We start from the raw sequence: 17,251 nt of genomic DNA, 5'->3' as shown, positions 1-17,251 counted from the left end.
TTCTTTTATGTTATAATTCCAGCATCTACAGTTTTTACAATTTTAGTTACCACGGGTTTGAAATGGATGTTAACTCAGTCTGGGAATGTGGACAGGTTAGATTGCAACACAATGGTTTTCGGGCATATGCAAAAGAACTGTGGAAACCTGAGGGGTCCAGGATCTCATTATCCTTAAAATTCCAATGTCTATTGTACTAGTTGATTGTTTTCAGGTAAATTAGGTGCCAAGTGGAAACTGCAGGTGTGAGGATATGATATAACAATGTTGAAAAAGCATTTGAACAGGTACTTGGATAGGAAGGGAGTGAAGGGACACAGATCCAATGTGGACAAATGGGATTACCAGAGACAGAAATCACAGTCAGTGTGGAAGAATTGAGTGAAGGGGCCCTGTTCTGTTCTGTATAGCTCTATGACTCAATATAATGTTCTTCAGAAAGTTAAGTAGTTATGCTGATTAATTTCACAGATGATTCAAATGTGAACACATTAAATATGTCCATAAATATCATCAATAATTATGTATGAACTACAGTTTTGCTTTGTGTTTGAAGACATTTGCTAAATTTGTTATTTGCCAGGCATTTATAATTGGCTGATGAAGATGAAATTAATAAAAAGAAAGATAAACATCTTTTCTTCCATAATACATGCTAAGAAATAATAATGATTACTTTCATACTTAATGCATTCATGTTCACAGTTGATTGGTTTAATAATTAATATGAAGGTTTGTAACTTTAGATTCATTGGCATTATAATATCAGAAGATCTGCCCTGGGTCCAGCAAGTAAGTGCAATTACAAAGAAGGCACTGTAGGTCCACTACTTTCTTGGAAGTTCATGAAGATTCGGCATGTCATTTGGAACTGATAAACTCTATACTGACTGGTTGCACCACAGCCTGGTATGGAAACACCAATGCCCTTGAAAGGAAAAGCCTACAAAAAGTTGCGGATACAGCCCAAGCCATCACAGGTAAAACCCTCCCCAGCACTGAGCACATCTACAAGGAAAGCTGCATCCACCATCAAGGAGCCCACCATCCAGGCCATGCGCTCCTCTTACTGCTGTGATTGGGAAGGAGGAACAGGATCCTGAGGTCCTATACCACCAGCTTCAGGAGCAGTTATTACCCCTTTATCCCTCAAACATCAGGCTCCAGAAGCAGCATGAATAACTTCACTCACTCCAACACCGAAGTGATTCTGCAACCTAGGGACTCACTTTCTTGGACTCTACAACTCATGTTCTCAATTTTATTTATTTATCTACCTACTTAATTATTATGTTGTGTTTGTTGTCACAATTTGTCATCTTTTGCACATTGGTTGTTTGTCCAACTTTGTTTATATGTATCTCAGAGTTGTATATGGTGACATATATGTGCTTTGATAATAAATTTACTTTTAACTTTGAACTTTTAAATAGTCCAAACCAAAATACTGTAGACACTAGAAATCTGGATGCTAAACAGAGAATATTGGAAACATTTAATATTTCAAAGGTTTATTTGTTATCAAAGTATACAACTCTGAAATTCTTCTTCTCTGGGTACCCATGACACCAAGAAAGAATAGCAGCACGATCATCTCCCCGCACAAAAAAAAACAAACAAAAATGGAACAGGCACATTGACCCCCAAATCCCCTCCCCTGCACAGGAAAAAGAGAATGATCCGGTGAAAAACATAGATGCGAATATACCATAAGACTGAAAGAAAATCCACAGTCCAGGTCCACATCCAAAACACAGAAAACCTAGGCAACATTCTCCCTCTCTGTAGCAGAGCAATCTCACCAGCAGTAAAAATGCAGCCTTCCCTCTCCGGCAGCAGAGCAATCCCCCAGCGACAAAAAGGCAGGTGGTCGCCGTTTCAATGATCTCTCATCGCTTTAATTACCAAAATGGAGTCAAACAATGGCTCAGCGCCTTCTCGCCATGATGTTCCTACATGTTGCCTCTTCCTCCCAGAATCCCCTTGGAAACTGTCCAAATGATCTCCAAACTACAAATCACAGGCTCCAACAGCTCCAGAATTACATTCAAGATGAAAAACAAATGTAAATGATATAAAAGAAGTGAAATATATAATTCCATGATCTATCCAGAAGATATCGACTGAAAAAGCATTGCACGCAGGCACCATCGTGACGAGAAGACCGGACGTTGTCAGGCAGTATTTTTGGAGTGAGAAGCAGTGCTTACACTTTTAGTTGGTTTAGATATCTCTACTTTCCCCTTCTCCACGTTCAATTTGTGTGTGTAACTATCCTTCAATATGTGAATTAACTATAAATGTTCAAACTTATCAAATATGTATTCCTCACATCAGCGGGTGAGATTTGCTGAAGGTATCATTTTGGCACAACTTGCTGATACCAGTTTAATTGATTCAAAAGTCACAGAATTTTAAAGACAAATTACATACAGCACATTTCATGTGTATTCATCTTGTTTTAAATAGCAGAACAGGCTATGACTATGCTGCAATGTTAATTGTTCTGCTAAAAGGATTCACTGCAACTCTCTAGATAGCCTCCGAAAATTACTCCGGAATTGTTGGCTGCAAGGAAACTTAATGGTTTTGATTTTTAAAGAAATTGTTAAGAAAACAAACCACTACAGAACTGCATTTAATTTAATTAATCTGGTAATTTAAAATTAGTGTATTTAAAAGTGATCAATTGGCCCCACAACTAAAAACATTTATTAAACGTGTTGAGTCTTTTTTAGATTCAAATGTTGCAAAGTTAGTAGAATCGTAATCAGAGTCATGCTTATTATCACTGACATGCATTGTGAAAGGCTCCAAAGGTAGTCATAGCCGAAGGGTGGTAGAGGGGACGAGCTCCCACTGCTAAACAAATGCTCCTCATGGCATGCATCTCAAACAGCCTCTGACAACCAAGTCCACCTCGTGGTCTTCACGTGTGGCATAGTTCTTATGTCCGGTGGAGCTGGTCTCACTGACAGGAGAAGGGGCAAAGGTGGGCCACTGGCACCTTAAAACCAGTTGCTCCGGGCAGATGGGGCTTGTTAACCACGGATGGTAGCTCATCTAGGAGAGGGAAAACTCCAATTTCAAACCTCCAACAACAGGAATTCTGCAGATGCTGGAAATTCAAGCAACACACATAAAAGTTGCTGGTGAACGCAGCAGGCCAGGCAGCATCTCTAGGAAGAGGTGCAGTCGACGTTTCAGGCCGAGACCCTTCGTTTCAAACCTCCGCTGCCTTGCAGCTATACCCGCTCTCGGGAAAGGCTTTGGGAGTAAACCCCGAGGAAAAATCCGGAGTCAGAGCCCCGAGGGTGGCTGACTGCTGTACCCAGCACTGGCATGGGAACTCCTGTGATGCTGCTGGCACCAAACTGTATCAACTTTCGTCGTTCCTTTGGACCTGTCATCAGCATGGAGAGGGGGTCCCACTGCATGGGCAACAGATGGATCTCCTTATCAGCTCTGCCCTGGCTTACACCCTGGAGAACCCACTCCAGCTTCACTTTATAGCTCCAGACAAACACGGGAAGCAGCAGTTACTGATTATAAGTCAGAATGCTTGATTGGCGTAGAGCATGGCGCCAGGGGTTGCGTCCGATGGTGGGAGAGACCGTCGCGTTTCACTGGACAGCTGCTGCCCGCCTCAAGCCGGGCAGCCCCCAGCCAGTAAGGTGCTGTCCCACCACAGTCAGTCTTCCTCATTGGTGTATGGGAGTAACGGATTATTCCACGAAGAGATGACTGTAGCTACTGCACCAGACAAGGAAGAAAACAAATCGAATAAGACAACTCCCCTCATGTTGGGATGTTGGAATGTCCACACAATGATGACTGGACTTGACCACATCCTCAAGGATATCGAAGATGCATGAAAAACAGCGGTCATTAACAATGAGCTACTAAGGCTCAAGGTAGATCTAGCTGCTCTACAAGAAACATGTTTGGCAGATTCAGGTACACTGAAGGAAAGGGACTACACACTCTTCTGGCAGGGGAAGAACCAAGACAAGCTCCGCAAGCATGGAATGGGTTTTGCTGTTAGGAACTCCTTGTTGCAAATGGTAGAGCCACCAGAAAATGGATCAGAACAACTTATGACTCTCTCCCTACACACCAGTCATGGCCCAGTATCTCTCGTCAGTGTGTATGTCCCTACCTTGAACTCCACCTCTGAGGCAAAAGACATGTTCTACGACAAATTAGAAGCTGTTGTCAGGAATATTCCCAGTGATGACCACTTCGTTCTCCTTGGTGACTTCAACGCCAGAGGGGGAGCCGGTAACGATTCCTGCCGAATTGTCTTGGCCACTTTGGAATTGGCAAAATAAATGACAATGGACAACATCTCCTGGAGTTCTGCTCCTATCACGGCCTGTGTGTATCTAACTCCTACTTTCAGATGAAGTCACAAGTACAAGGTCTCATGGCGACATCCACAGTCTAAACACTGGCACCAACTAGACATGATCATCACCTGGTGCTCTTTCATCAACTCTGTACTAATCACCTGCTCATACCACAGTGCAGACTGCGATACAGATCATGCTTTAGTATGCTGCAAGATCAAACTACGTTCGAAGAAAATCCACCACTCTGAACAAACTGGAAAACCTTGCATCAACAAAACAGAGATGAAACAGTCAGAAAAGGTTGACCAGTTTGCCAACAGGGTGCTATGACTACCTCCTTACAAGGAGATACTGCAACAGAACAATGGTCATACCTTCGCGACACCATCCACGAATCAGCACTCTCTATCTTTGGAAGAAAGACCAAAGTGACTGGTTTAAGGCAAAGTCCAACATCATGACTCCTGTCATCGAAGCCAAGCGTGTAGCTCTCACAGACCACAAGCGCTCACCATCCGACCAAACGCTCCAGGCACTTCGAGCTGCTAGAAGCAAAGTGCAACAGACTGCAAGGCAGTTTGTGAATGAGCACTGGCTCCAGCTCAGTGAGGACATTCAGACAGCAGCTGTGACTGGCAACATCAGATCGATGTATGATGGTATCAAGAAGGCCCTTGGCCCATCGCAGAGCAAGAGGGCACCCCGACGTCATCCAGTGGTGAAATAATCACTGATAAAAGCAAGCAGATGGAATGCTGGGTAGAGCACTACTCTGAGCTCTACTCGAGGGAAAACGTTGTTGTTAGCTCAGCCATTGATGCCATTTATTGTCTACCAGTCATGGATGAACTCCACTCTGAACCAACCACTGAGGACGTCAGCAAGGCAATTGACAGTCTGGCCCCAGGGAGAGCTCCTGGCAATGGTGGGATTCCTCCAAACCTGGTCAAACACTGCAAGAACTCGCTCCTCCAACCTTTAAACGAGGTCCTCCATCAGTGTTGGAAGGAAGGAGCCGTACCACAGGATATGCGCGACTCCAAAATCATCACTTTGTACAAGAACAAGGGTGATAGGAGCAACTGCAACAACGACAGGGGTATCTCCCTCCTGAATGTTGTCGGCAAAATCTTTGCTCGTCTAACTCTGGCATGTCTACACACTCTGGCAGAACGGGTCTACCCTGAGTCCCAGTGTGGTTTTCGCACAAGGCGGTCAAACGTCGACATGATTTTCTCACTCCGTCAACTCTAGGAGAAGTGCAGGGAACAACAAAAAACCCTCTATGTTGCTTTCATCGAATTGGCTTTCGACCTTGTCAGCAGGGATGGGCTCTTTCAGATTCTCCTCAAGATTGGCTGTCCCCCGAAACTCCAAAGTGTCATCAAGTCATTCCATGACGACATGAGGGCTACTGTTCAGTATGATGGCAGCTCATCAGAACCCTTCGCTATCCGTAGTGGATTCAAATAAGGATGCGTGTTGGCCCCAACATTATTCGGCCTCTTCTTCTCTCTGCTATTGAAGCACCCATTAGGGACGTCGACAGAAGGCATCTACATGCACACCAGGTCTGATGGGTGGCTGTTCAACCCTGCGCGCCTGAGAGCAAGAACAAAGGTACAAAAGATCTTAATACATGACATGCTCTTTGCTGCTATAACCTCACACATTAAACAGCAACTACAAACTCTCATGGACCGCTTCTGTAAGGCATACAAGGACTTGGGGCTTACCATCAGCCTAAAGAAAACAAGTGTCCTTGCCCAGAACGTAGTGGGGACACCAGTCATTACCATCGACAATTACGATCTAGAAGTGGTCCACGAGTTCGCATAGTTGGGGTTGACCATTAGCGACATTCTCTTCCTCAATTCTGAAATCAATAGACGTATTGGCAAAGCAGCATCGATTCTTGCTCAACTCTCCTCATGGGCCTGGGAGAATCTGAAACTCGCTACAAAGGCCAAGAGTGCTATGTACAACGTATGCTTTATCAGCACCCTCCTGTGCGGTAGCGAGACTTGGACCATCTACTCCAGTAATTTTCACCTGTGCAGCCTTCGCCACATCCTCGGCATCCGGTGGAGAGACAAAGTCCCAAGCTCTGAGGTCCTCTCCCGCGCTGAACTTCCCACAATGTTTACGCTTTTAAGACAATGCAGACTGTGCTGGCTGGGCCACGTCTGTCGTATGAAGGATGGTAGACTGCCAAAGGACATCCTCCATGAAGAACTAGCAACAGGCAAGAGCAACACTGGTAGACCCCAGCTTCGCTTCAAGGACCTCTGCAAGCGCGACATGAAAGCCTTAAAAATCAACACAGAGTGCTGGGAGGATACAGCAGATGACCACAACAAATGGCGAGGTACTCTTCAGCAACACCTAGAGCGAGGTGAAAGAGTGATCCTAAGTCATTTGGAGAAGTGGCGAGCTAAACAGAGAGCACAGCGGACAGCGGGCAACAATTCCATGACGCCCTACGCATGCAGCAACTGTGGCAGAGCCTGCCGCTCCAGGATCGGCCTCAATAGCCACAGTCAACGCTGCTCAACAAACCAGTGACTACCAGAGGTGCAGTACCCATGGTCGACCACGACCGACAGAGGCCACAAAAAAACATTGTGAAATGTGTTGTTTTGTAGCAACAGTACAGTATAAGACATAAAATTACCCTGTAATTTTAAAAATAAATAAACGATGCAAAAGATGAGAAACATAGAATATAGAATGTAGAACATTAGAGTACAGTCCAGGACCTCTGGCCAGGATGTTGTGCTGACCTTTATTCTATTCTAACATCAATCTATCCCTTCCCTCTCACAAAACCTTCCATTTTTCTATCATCCATGTGCCTATCTAAGGTTCTCTCAAATGTCCCTTATGTATCTGCCTCTAGCAGTGAGTTCCACGCACCCACTGTTCTCTGGGTTAAAAAAAAACTTACTGCTGACTTCCCCCTTATACTTTCCACCAATCAAATTAAAACTACAACCCCTCATACTAGCCATTTCAGCCTTGAGGAAAAAAGTCTCCGGCTGTCAACTTGTTCTACGCCTCTAATCATCTTGTACACCTCTATCAAGTCACCTTTCATCTCTCTTCTCTCTAAAGAGAAAAGCCCTACAGTAGCTCCCTTAACCTGTCCTCATTAGAAACGCTGTGCAATCCAGGCATCCTGGCAAATCTCTCTGAAACTAAAGCTTTCTAAAGCTTTCACATCCTTCCTTCCTACCATTCTTCTTTCTGAGGTGACCAGAACTGGACACACATTTCCAATTGTGGTGTGGTCTAACCAAGGTTTAATAGAGCAGCAACATTACCTTATGGCTCTTGAACTCAATCCTCCAATTAACAAAGGCCAACACACCATACACCTTCTTACCAACCCTATTAACCTGCGTAGCAACTTTGAGGGATCCATGGATATACACCCCAAGATCCCCCTGTTTCTCTAAAGTGCTAAGAATCCAGTAATCATCTTCATATTCTGCTTTCAATTTCGACTGTCCAAAATGTATTATATAGTTTAAGAGACTCTTAGACAGACAGATGGATGATAGAAAATTGGGGGGCAATGTGGGAGAGAAGGTTTAAGTTGAGCTTGAAGCAGGTCAACACAGCATTGTGGGATGAAGAGCCCGTACTGTGTTGTAATGTTTTATGTTCTATGTTCAATGTAATTTATTTGGAACGAGGTAGTGCTCATGCACCACTCAAAAACCTGATGGTGGAGGGGAATAAGGTGTCCTTAGAATATTGTTTGTAGATCTTCAGGCTCCTGGACTTTCTCCCCTATCAAGTAATATGAAGAAGGTATGTCCTGGTTGGTAATGTTTTTAATAATGGACGTGGGATTCTTGAATCATTGCCTAATGAAGATGTCCTCGGTAGTGGGGTGGGGGTTGTGCCCATGATCAAATTGATAGGTCTACAATGTTTTGTAGCCTCTTCTGATCCTGTGCATTGGAGCTTCCATCCCAGGCTGAATCCCCTCCACTGTACACCTATAGTAATATACAAGAGTCTTTTGTGACATGCCCATTCTCCTCAAACTGCTATTGAAGTAGAGCTGCTGGCATGCCTTCTTTGTGATAACATCAATGTGTTGAACTCAGGATAGATCCTCTGACATGCTGACACCCTGCAACTTGAAGCTGCTTTCCCTTTCTACCACTGACCCCTCAGTGAGGACTGGTGCATATCCTCCCAACCTCCTCTTCTTAATTAGATGGATGCAAATTAGTCTGAGCTAACATCTATATTAAAAAACTTCAAAACAAGTGCAATTACATTAGAAGCTCTTACTGTGTGAAAGCAGAATGTCTCGCTGTCAGCATGGGACCATATCATATGCAACATGTTAACCATCCAATTTTGCTTTTAAAATATTACTTCTTCTATTTTAAAGGGCAAGTCAAAACGTTATATATAAACTTACTAATAATGATTTGACTGTGATATTAAAACACTGACACTACACCGATAATAAGTGGTTCTTGAAGTAATTTAGACAGCTCAATAATTGATTGCCTATAAAACCAGACAGACTGCTTCAAATCAAATCTCTCAATACGTTCAGTGCAATCAATTACTGTGAACAGCTTCTGGCAAACAGGGATCAAACGAGGGCTTTGCTTACATAAAATCTTGGAAGTTACCAGTTGTTTACAAGGTCACAATTCCCATTATTACTTGCCTTGATATAATGTCATGTTCAGTTGGCTGTTGGATCCAGGATTAGTTTAGTATTACTGTTACTATTATGCTGGATTAAGATGATGCTGGTGAAGCGGTGACTACTTTCCGGTGGGAAACAAAACAAAGGAAATTACTAAATACTTTATTAATCATACTTTTTCTAGTAAATGATCACTGCAATCAATAGCCCGTATATTCTCTTTTGGTGATGAGCTTTTGAACTGTCTGTACTACCTGGCATTTTGGTAGTGAGAACTAAAGTCTCGCAGGTGCAGGATGATTGTGGTGTGGCTTGTACGGGCCAAGTTGAGGTGGCTTGGCCCGGGCACGAGAGCGGGGAATGTAGCAATGTTTGGCCATTGCTGGTGGCGATTCGATGCCGCAGAACCGAGGCAAGGTAAGTGGAGGTGAGGCAGAGCCCGGGCCCCAGAGAGAGAAAAGACCCGAGGTGTGATTGATTTAGTTGAATTGGAGGGGTCGGGTACAGGCTGAATTGAGGCGACTGGGCCCAGGCTTGAGAGCACATCAAAGCGGTAGAGAGCAAGGAACGGCCCAAGGTTTGGACAATTTAAGCACCGGCCCAGATTGAAATGGTCAGGGCGTCAGGTCTGGAGGAGAGGGATAGGCTGGTTCAGCTTACTGCCCTGCAAGATTTACTTGTCTCTGTACTGAACTAAGGCTGCAGTGACGGCTGACTTCGTGACTATGAGCTCCCTTTTGTGAACTTCAATTATTTACTTACTTGTCTTGTTGGCACAATTTGTTTATTTTCTATCCATTGGGTGTTTGATGAATTTCTTTAATGGGTTCCTTTGGGTTTCTTTGTGGCTGCCTGTAAGCAGACGAAGCTCAAGGTTGTATATGGTATACATACTTTGAAAATAAATGTACCTTAACTTTGACTTTGAGATTAAGATATATTCAGAGCAGTTGTGCACTGGATTTCTTATACTTCTAGATTTACCAGCATTGTGAATGAAGGTGAAGGGACCTCTGTGAAGTGTTCAAATAAAGCAATTTGTGCTTAGGCATTGAGATTATAATTTGGTCTAATCTAATCTCCAACTTCTTATTATAGTTTTTAAAATCTTTAACAACAGAACTGGGAATTTGGCATGTCCCCGTCAACCCTTACCAATTTCTATTGATGCCTTATCGAAATAATTCTATCTGGATGCATAACAGCTTGTTATGGCAACCCCTCTGCACGTGACTGCAAGAAACTGCAGAGAGCTGTTGGCAGAGCTCAGCACAGCACAGAAACCAGCCTCCCTTTCATGTATATACTTTCCGTACTTATTACTGTCTCCGTAAAACAGCCAGCATAGTCAAAGATACTATTCACCCTGGACACTGGAAGATACAAAAGCCTGAAAGCTCATACCACTAGGCTCAAAGACAGCTTCTATCCCACTGCTATCAGACTGTTGAATGACTTCTTCTCTGATAAAATGGACTTTTGACCTGGCAATCTACTTCGTTATGATCTTGGACTTTATAGTTTACATAGAACATAGAACATAGAATAGTACAGCACAGTACAGGCCCTTCGGCCCACAATGTTGTGCTGACCCTCAAACCCTGCCTCCCATGTAAGCCCCCACCTTAGATTCCTCCATATACCTGTCTAGTAGTCTCTTAAACTTCACTAGTGTATCTGCCTCCACCACTGACTCAGGCAGTGCATTCCACGCACCAACCACTCTCTGAGTAAAAAACCTTCCTCTAATATCCCCCTTGAACTTCCCAACCCTTACCTTAAAGCCATGCCCTCTTGTATTGAGCAGTGGTGCCCTGGGGAAGAGGCGCTGGCTATCCACTCTATCTATTCCTCTTATTATCTTGTACACCTCTATCATGTCTCCTCTCATCCTCCTTCTCTTCAAAGAGTAAAGGCCTAGCTCCCTTAATCTCTGATTATAATGCATACTTTCTAAACCAGGCAGTATCCTGGTGAATCTTCTCTGTACCCTTTCCAATGCTTCCACATCCTTCCTATAGTGAGGTGACCAGAATTGGACAAAGTACTCCAAGTGTGGCCTAACCAGAGTTTTATAGAGCTGCATCATTACATCGCGACTCTTAAACTCTATCCCTCGACTTATGAAAGCTAACACCCCATAAGCTTTCTTAACTACCCTATCCACCTGTGAGGCAACTTTCAGGGATCTGTGGACATGTACCCCGAGATCCCTCTGCTCCTCCACACTACCAAGTATCCTGCCATTTACTTTGTACTCTGCCTTGGAGTTTGTCCTTCCAAAGTGAACAACCTCACACTTCTCCGGATTGAATTCCGTCTGCCACTTCTCAGCCCACTTCTGCATCCTATCAATGTCTCTCTACAATCTTTGACAATCCTCTAAACTATCTACAACACCACCAACCTTTGTGTCGTCTGCAAACTTGCCAACCCACCCTTCTACCCCCACATCCAGGTCGTTAATAAAAATCACGAAAAGTAGAGGTCCCAGAACAGATCCTTGTGGGACACCACTAGTCACAATCCTCCAATCTGAATGTAGTCCCTCCACCACCACCCTCTGCCTTCTGCAGGCAAGCCAATTCTGAATCCACCTGGCCAAACTTCCCTGGAACATGCCTTCTAACTTTCTGAACAAGCCTACCGTGTGGAACCTTGTCAAATGCCTTACTAAAATCCATGTAGATCACATCCACTGCACTACCCTCATCTATATGCCTGGTCACCTCCTCAAAGAACTCTATCAGGCTTGTTAGACACAATCTGCCCTTCACAAAGCCATGCTGACTGTCCCTGATCAGACCATGATTCTCTAAATGCCTATACATCCTATCTCTAAGAATCTTTTCCAACAGCTTTCCCACCACAGACGTAAGGCTCACTGGTCTATAATTACCCGGACTATCCTTACTACCTTTTTTGAACAAGGGAACAACATTCGCCTCCCTCCAATCCTCCGGTACCATTCCCGTGGACAACGAGGACATAAAGATCCTAGCCAGAGGCTCAGCAATCTCTTCTCTCGCCTCATGGAGCAGGCTGGGGAATATTCCGTCAGGCCCCGGGGACTTATCTGTCCTAATGTATTTTAACAACTCCAACACCTCCTCTCCCTTAATATCAACATGCTCCAGAACATCAACCTCACTCATACTGTCCTCACCATCATCAAGTTCCCTCTCATTGGTGAATACCGAAGAGAAGTATTCATTGAGGACCTCGCTCACTTCCACAGCCTCCAGGCACATCTTCCCACCTTTAGCTCTAATCGGTCCTACCTTCACCCCTGTCATCCTTTTTTTCTTCACATAATTGAAGAATGCCTTGGGGTTTTCCTTTACCCTACTCGCCAAGGCCTTCTCATGCCTCCTTCTTCCTCTTCTCAGCCCCTTCTTAAGCTCCTTTCTTGCTTCCCTATATTCCTCAATAGACTCAGCTGATCCTTGCTTCCTAAACCTCATGTATGCTGCCTTCTTCCACCTGACTAGATTTTCCACCTCACTTGTCACCCATGGTTCCTTCACCCTACCATTCTTTATCTTCCTCACCGGGATAAATTTATCCCTTACATCCCGCAAGAGATCTTTAAACATCGACCACATGTCCATAGTACATTTCCCTGCAAAAACATCATCCTAATTCACACCCGCAAGTTCTAGCCTTATAGCCTCATAATTTGCCTTTCCCCAATTAAAAATTTTCCTGTCCTCTTTGATTCTATCCTTTTCCATGATAATTATAAAGGCCAGGGAGTGGTGATCACTGTCCCCCAGATGCTCACCCACTGAGAGATCTGATCTGTGACCTGACCCAGTTCATTACCTAGTACTAGATCTAGTATGGCATTCCCCCTGGTTGGCCTGTCCACATACTATGACAGGAATCCATCCTGGACACACTTAACAAATTCTGCCCCATCCTAACACTTGGAACTAATCAGGTGCCAATCAATATTAGGGAAGTTAAAGTCACCCATGATAACAACCCTGTTATTTTTGCACCTTTCCAAAATCTGCCTCCCAATCTGCTCCTCTGTATCTCTGCTGCTACCAGGGGGCCTATAGAATACCCCCAGTAGAGTAACTGCTCCCTTCCTGTTCCTGACTTCCACCCATATTGACTCAAAAGAGGATCGTGCTACATTACCCACCCTTTCTGTAGCTGTAATAGTATCCCTGACCAGTAATGCCACCCCTCCTCCCCTTTTTCCGCCCTCTCTATCCCTTTTAAAGCACTGAAATCCAGGAATATTGAGAATCCATTCCTGCCCTGGTGCCAGCCAAGTCTCTGTAATGGCCACTACATCATAATTCCATGTATGTATCCAAGCTCTCAGTTCATCACCTTTGTTCCTGATGCTTCTTGCATTGAGGTACACACATTTCAGCCCTTCTACCTCACTACCTTTACACCGTTCATTCTGCTTCTCTTTCCTCAGAGACTCTCTGTATGTTAGATCTGGCTTTACTCCATGCACTTCTTTCACTGCTCTATCGCTCTGGGTCCCATCCCCCTCGCAAATTAGTTTAAACCCTCCTGAACCATGCTAGCAAACCTACCTGCAAGGATATTGCTCTCCTTCGAGTTCAGGTGCAACCCATCCAATCTGTACAGGTCCCACCTTCCCCAGAAGAGATCCCAATGACCTAAAAATCTAAAACCCTGCTCCCTGCACCAACTCCTCAGCCACACATTCAACTGCCATCTCCTCCAATTCTTACCATCTCTGTCATGTAGCACTGGCAGCAATCCTGAGAACGTCACCCTTGAGGTCCTGTTCTTCAGTCTTCTGCCTAATTCCAGAAACTCACACTTCAGGACCTCATCCCTCTTCCTGCCTATGTCGTTGGTCCCAACATGTATCACGATTTCTGGTTGCTTTCCCTCTCGTACCAGGATGTCGTGCACCCGGTCAGAGACATCCCGGACCCTGGCACCCGGGAGGCAACAAACCATGCGGGTGTCCTTCTCACGTCCACAAAATCTCCCGTCTGCTCCCCTGACTATAGAGTCTCCAATGATGACAGCTCTCCTCTTCTCCGTCCCACCCTTCTGCACCACAGGGTCAGACTCAGTGCCGGAGGCCCTGCCACCGTGGCTCACACCTGGTTGGTCATCCCCGCCAACAGTATCCAGGATGGTAAACTTATTATTCAGGGGAATGGCTACAGGGGTGCTCTGCACTACCTGTCTGCTCACCTTCGCTTTTCCCCCTCTGACTGTCACCCAACGACCTGCTTCCGACAGCCTAGGTGTGACTACCTCCCTGTAGCTCTCATCTATGACTGCCTCATTCTCCCTTATGAGTCGAAGGTCATCCAGCTGCTGCTCCAGATTCCTTACACGGTCTTCCAGATCGCCCAGCCGTATGCACTTCTGGCAGACGTGACTGCACTGCACTTTCTCTGTAGTTTATTTACTGAGCAGAGTAGGCCCTTGTGGCCGTCCAAGCCACGCCGTGAACCCCCCCCCCCCCCCCGTCAAACCCGATTAACACTAACTTAATCAAGGGACAATTTACAATGACCGATTTGCTTACCCAATATGTCTTTGGACTATGGGAGGAAACCGGAGCATCCAGGGAAAACCCATGCGTTTCACACAGAGGATGTACAGACTCTTTACAGAACAGCGCTGGAATTGAACTCCGAACTCCGCAACGGCCTGAGCCGTAATAATGTGGCACTACGGCAGAGCGCGTAAACATTTTACACTTTATTTGCATTATTATTGTTTTACCTTGCTCTACCTCAATGCTCTGTGCAATGGTCTGATCTGTATGAGTAATATGCAAGACAAGCCTTTTACTGTATCTCCGTATGTGACAATAATAAATGTCGTTAAGTCGTGTAACACTGTTTCAGACAAAAGCTCCTATCCAGAAACTGTGCTGATATTTGCCTATATTCAACTCAAATCCTTGAACTTCTGACATCTAGAAACAAATTAAAATCAATCAAACAACAGGAATTCTGCAGATGCTGGAAATTCAAGCAACACACATCAAAGTTGCTGGTGAACGCAGCAGGCCAGGCAGCATCTGTAGGAAGAGGTGCAGTCGACGTTTCAGGCCGAGACCCTTCGTCAGGACTAACTGAAGGAAGAAGCCCAGTGGCCACACATTTTAATTCCACATCCCATTCCCATTCTGACATGTCTATCCACGGCCTCCTCTACTGTAAAGATGAAGCCACACTCAGGTTGGAGGAACAACACCTTATATTCCGTCTGGGTAGCCTCCAACCTGATGGCATGAACATCGACTTCTCTAACTGCCGCTAAGGCCCCACCTCCCCCTCGTACCCCATCTGTTACTTATTTTATGCACACATTCTTTCTCTCACTCTCCATTTTCTCCCTCTGTCCCTCTGAATGTACCTCTTGCCCATCCTCTGGGTCCCCCCCCCTTGTCTTTCTTCCCGGACCTCCTGTCCCATGATCCTCCGTATCCCCTTTTGCCTATCACCTGTCCAGCTCTTGGCTCTATCCCTCCCCCTCCTGTCTTCTCCTATCATTTTGGATCTCCCCCTCCCCCTCCAACTTTCAAATCCCTTACTCACTCTTCCTTCAGTTAGTCCTGACGAAGGGTCTCGGCCTGAAACGTCGACTGCATCTCTTCCTACAGATGCTGCCTGGCCTGCTGCGTTCACCAGCAACTTTGATGTGTGTTGCTAAAATCAATCAAAGCAGATTTATTCCCTAAGGCAGACAGAAGTGTCCAATGTTTACACTTTACACGTAAAATGGGTGTAACGTTATTACAGAGCCAGTGACACGGGTTCAATTTGCACTGCTATCTGTAAGGAGTCTGTACGTTCTCCTCATGGCTGCGCGGGTTTCCTCTGGGCGCTCTGGTTTTCTCCAACATTCCAAAGATGTACAGGCTACTATATTAATTGGCTGCATTGGTATAATTTGGTGGCGTGGGCTCGCTGAGTCGGAAGGTGTGTTACCGTGCTGTATCTCTAAATAAAAATAACATTAAATAAATGCTGTGGCTGTTAGGTAATTAAAGAGGATCTAGGATACTCTTGCAAACATAATACTGTACAAACTGAAATTTGTTTTCTGTCAGTGTACACTGTATTCCCAAGGGCTATTAGAGCCTTCAGGAACTGATTTGCTTGAAAGGTTCATTTGTTTAGTGGATAAAGGACAGTGCTAGACCAGTAAACACAGGCTCTGCAGCTGAAGCTTGCCAAGAGCCAGCCACGTCACATCAATGCTATATATAGCACAAGAGCAAAGAGAAATTCAGGCGTGAGAATTCATTCCATGGGTCACTGAATGTGATATCACAAGTTAATCCAAAGAAATCTCGGAACAATTTAACAAAGTATTTTGCATTCTTGTATTCCTATACCTCCCCCCGCAACTGCAAAATTAACCACTTTCATCTTAATTAGATGTTGAAGCCCTAATATTAATGAGGAAAGTCATTGTGTGCTGAACCGAATATACAGCATTAGGTCAGAGACCCAAAATACCAGATATTTGATTGCTAAGCAATTAAGTATTAGTTTGTAGGACAGGGAGATAACAAAGGAATTTATTTTTAGTTTTCACATAGTAATTACAAATTGAATCCATTGTTTTTAATTTTGCTGATTGAACATTAAGTCTAATTCAACGAGAGCCACATCTCATTGATTTTTACGGGTCACTGGTGACACCTGAGGGCTGTAGTATATTCCCAGGAAACGTTTTCACACATCATTACATTAATCCAGAGTTAAAGATAAAGTTTGCAGTATACTGAAAAAGATTTTACTGAATGGAGGAACTGCCCCTACTTTTAACAAAAGTAAGAAGCATTTATTTGAGCTACTAAAAGAATCGAAATGTAGGTAGTTTTTGTGTCAGTGCATCATACATTTTCCAATGATTTTCATGCTCTTACAATTGATATTTTTCATTTATAACTTTTTAAATCCCCTAACCAGTCATCCGACACTTTAAATATTAATTTGTTGACAATGTTTGGAAGTTGTCCTGTCCGAGATTGGAAGAAGCTGCAGAAGATCGTGAACACAGCCCAGCACATCACACAAACCAATCTTCTGTCCTTGGACTCACTTTATACCGCACACTGTCGGAGCAGTGCTGCCAGGATAACCAAGGACACAGTCCACCCAGCCAACACACTTTTTGTCCCTCTTCCCTCCAGGGAAAGGCTCAGGAGCTTGAAGACTCGTACAGCCAGATTTGGGAACAG

Source organism: Mobula birostris, chromosome 7, assembly GCF_030028105.1.
Source record: "Mobula birostris isolate sMobBir1 chromosome 7, sMobBir1.hap1, whole genome shotgun sequence".
Classification (NCBI taxonomy): domain Eukaryota; kingdom Metazoa; phylum Chordata; class Chondrichthyes; order Myliobatiformes; family Myliobatidae; genus Mobula; species Mobula birostris.
This window is presented reverse-complemented; position numbering follows the sequence as displayed.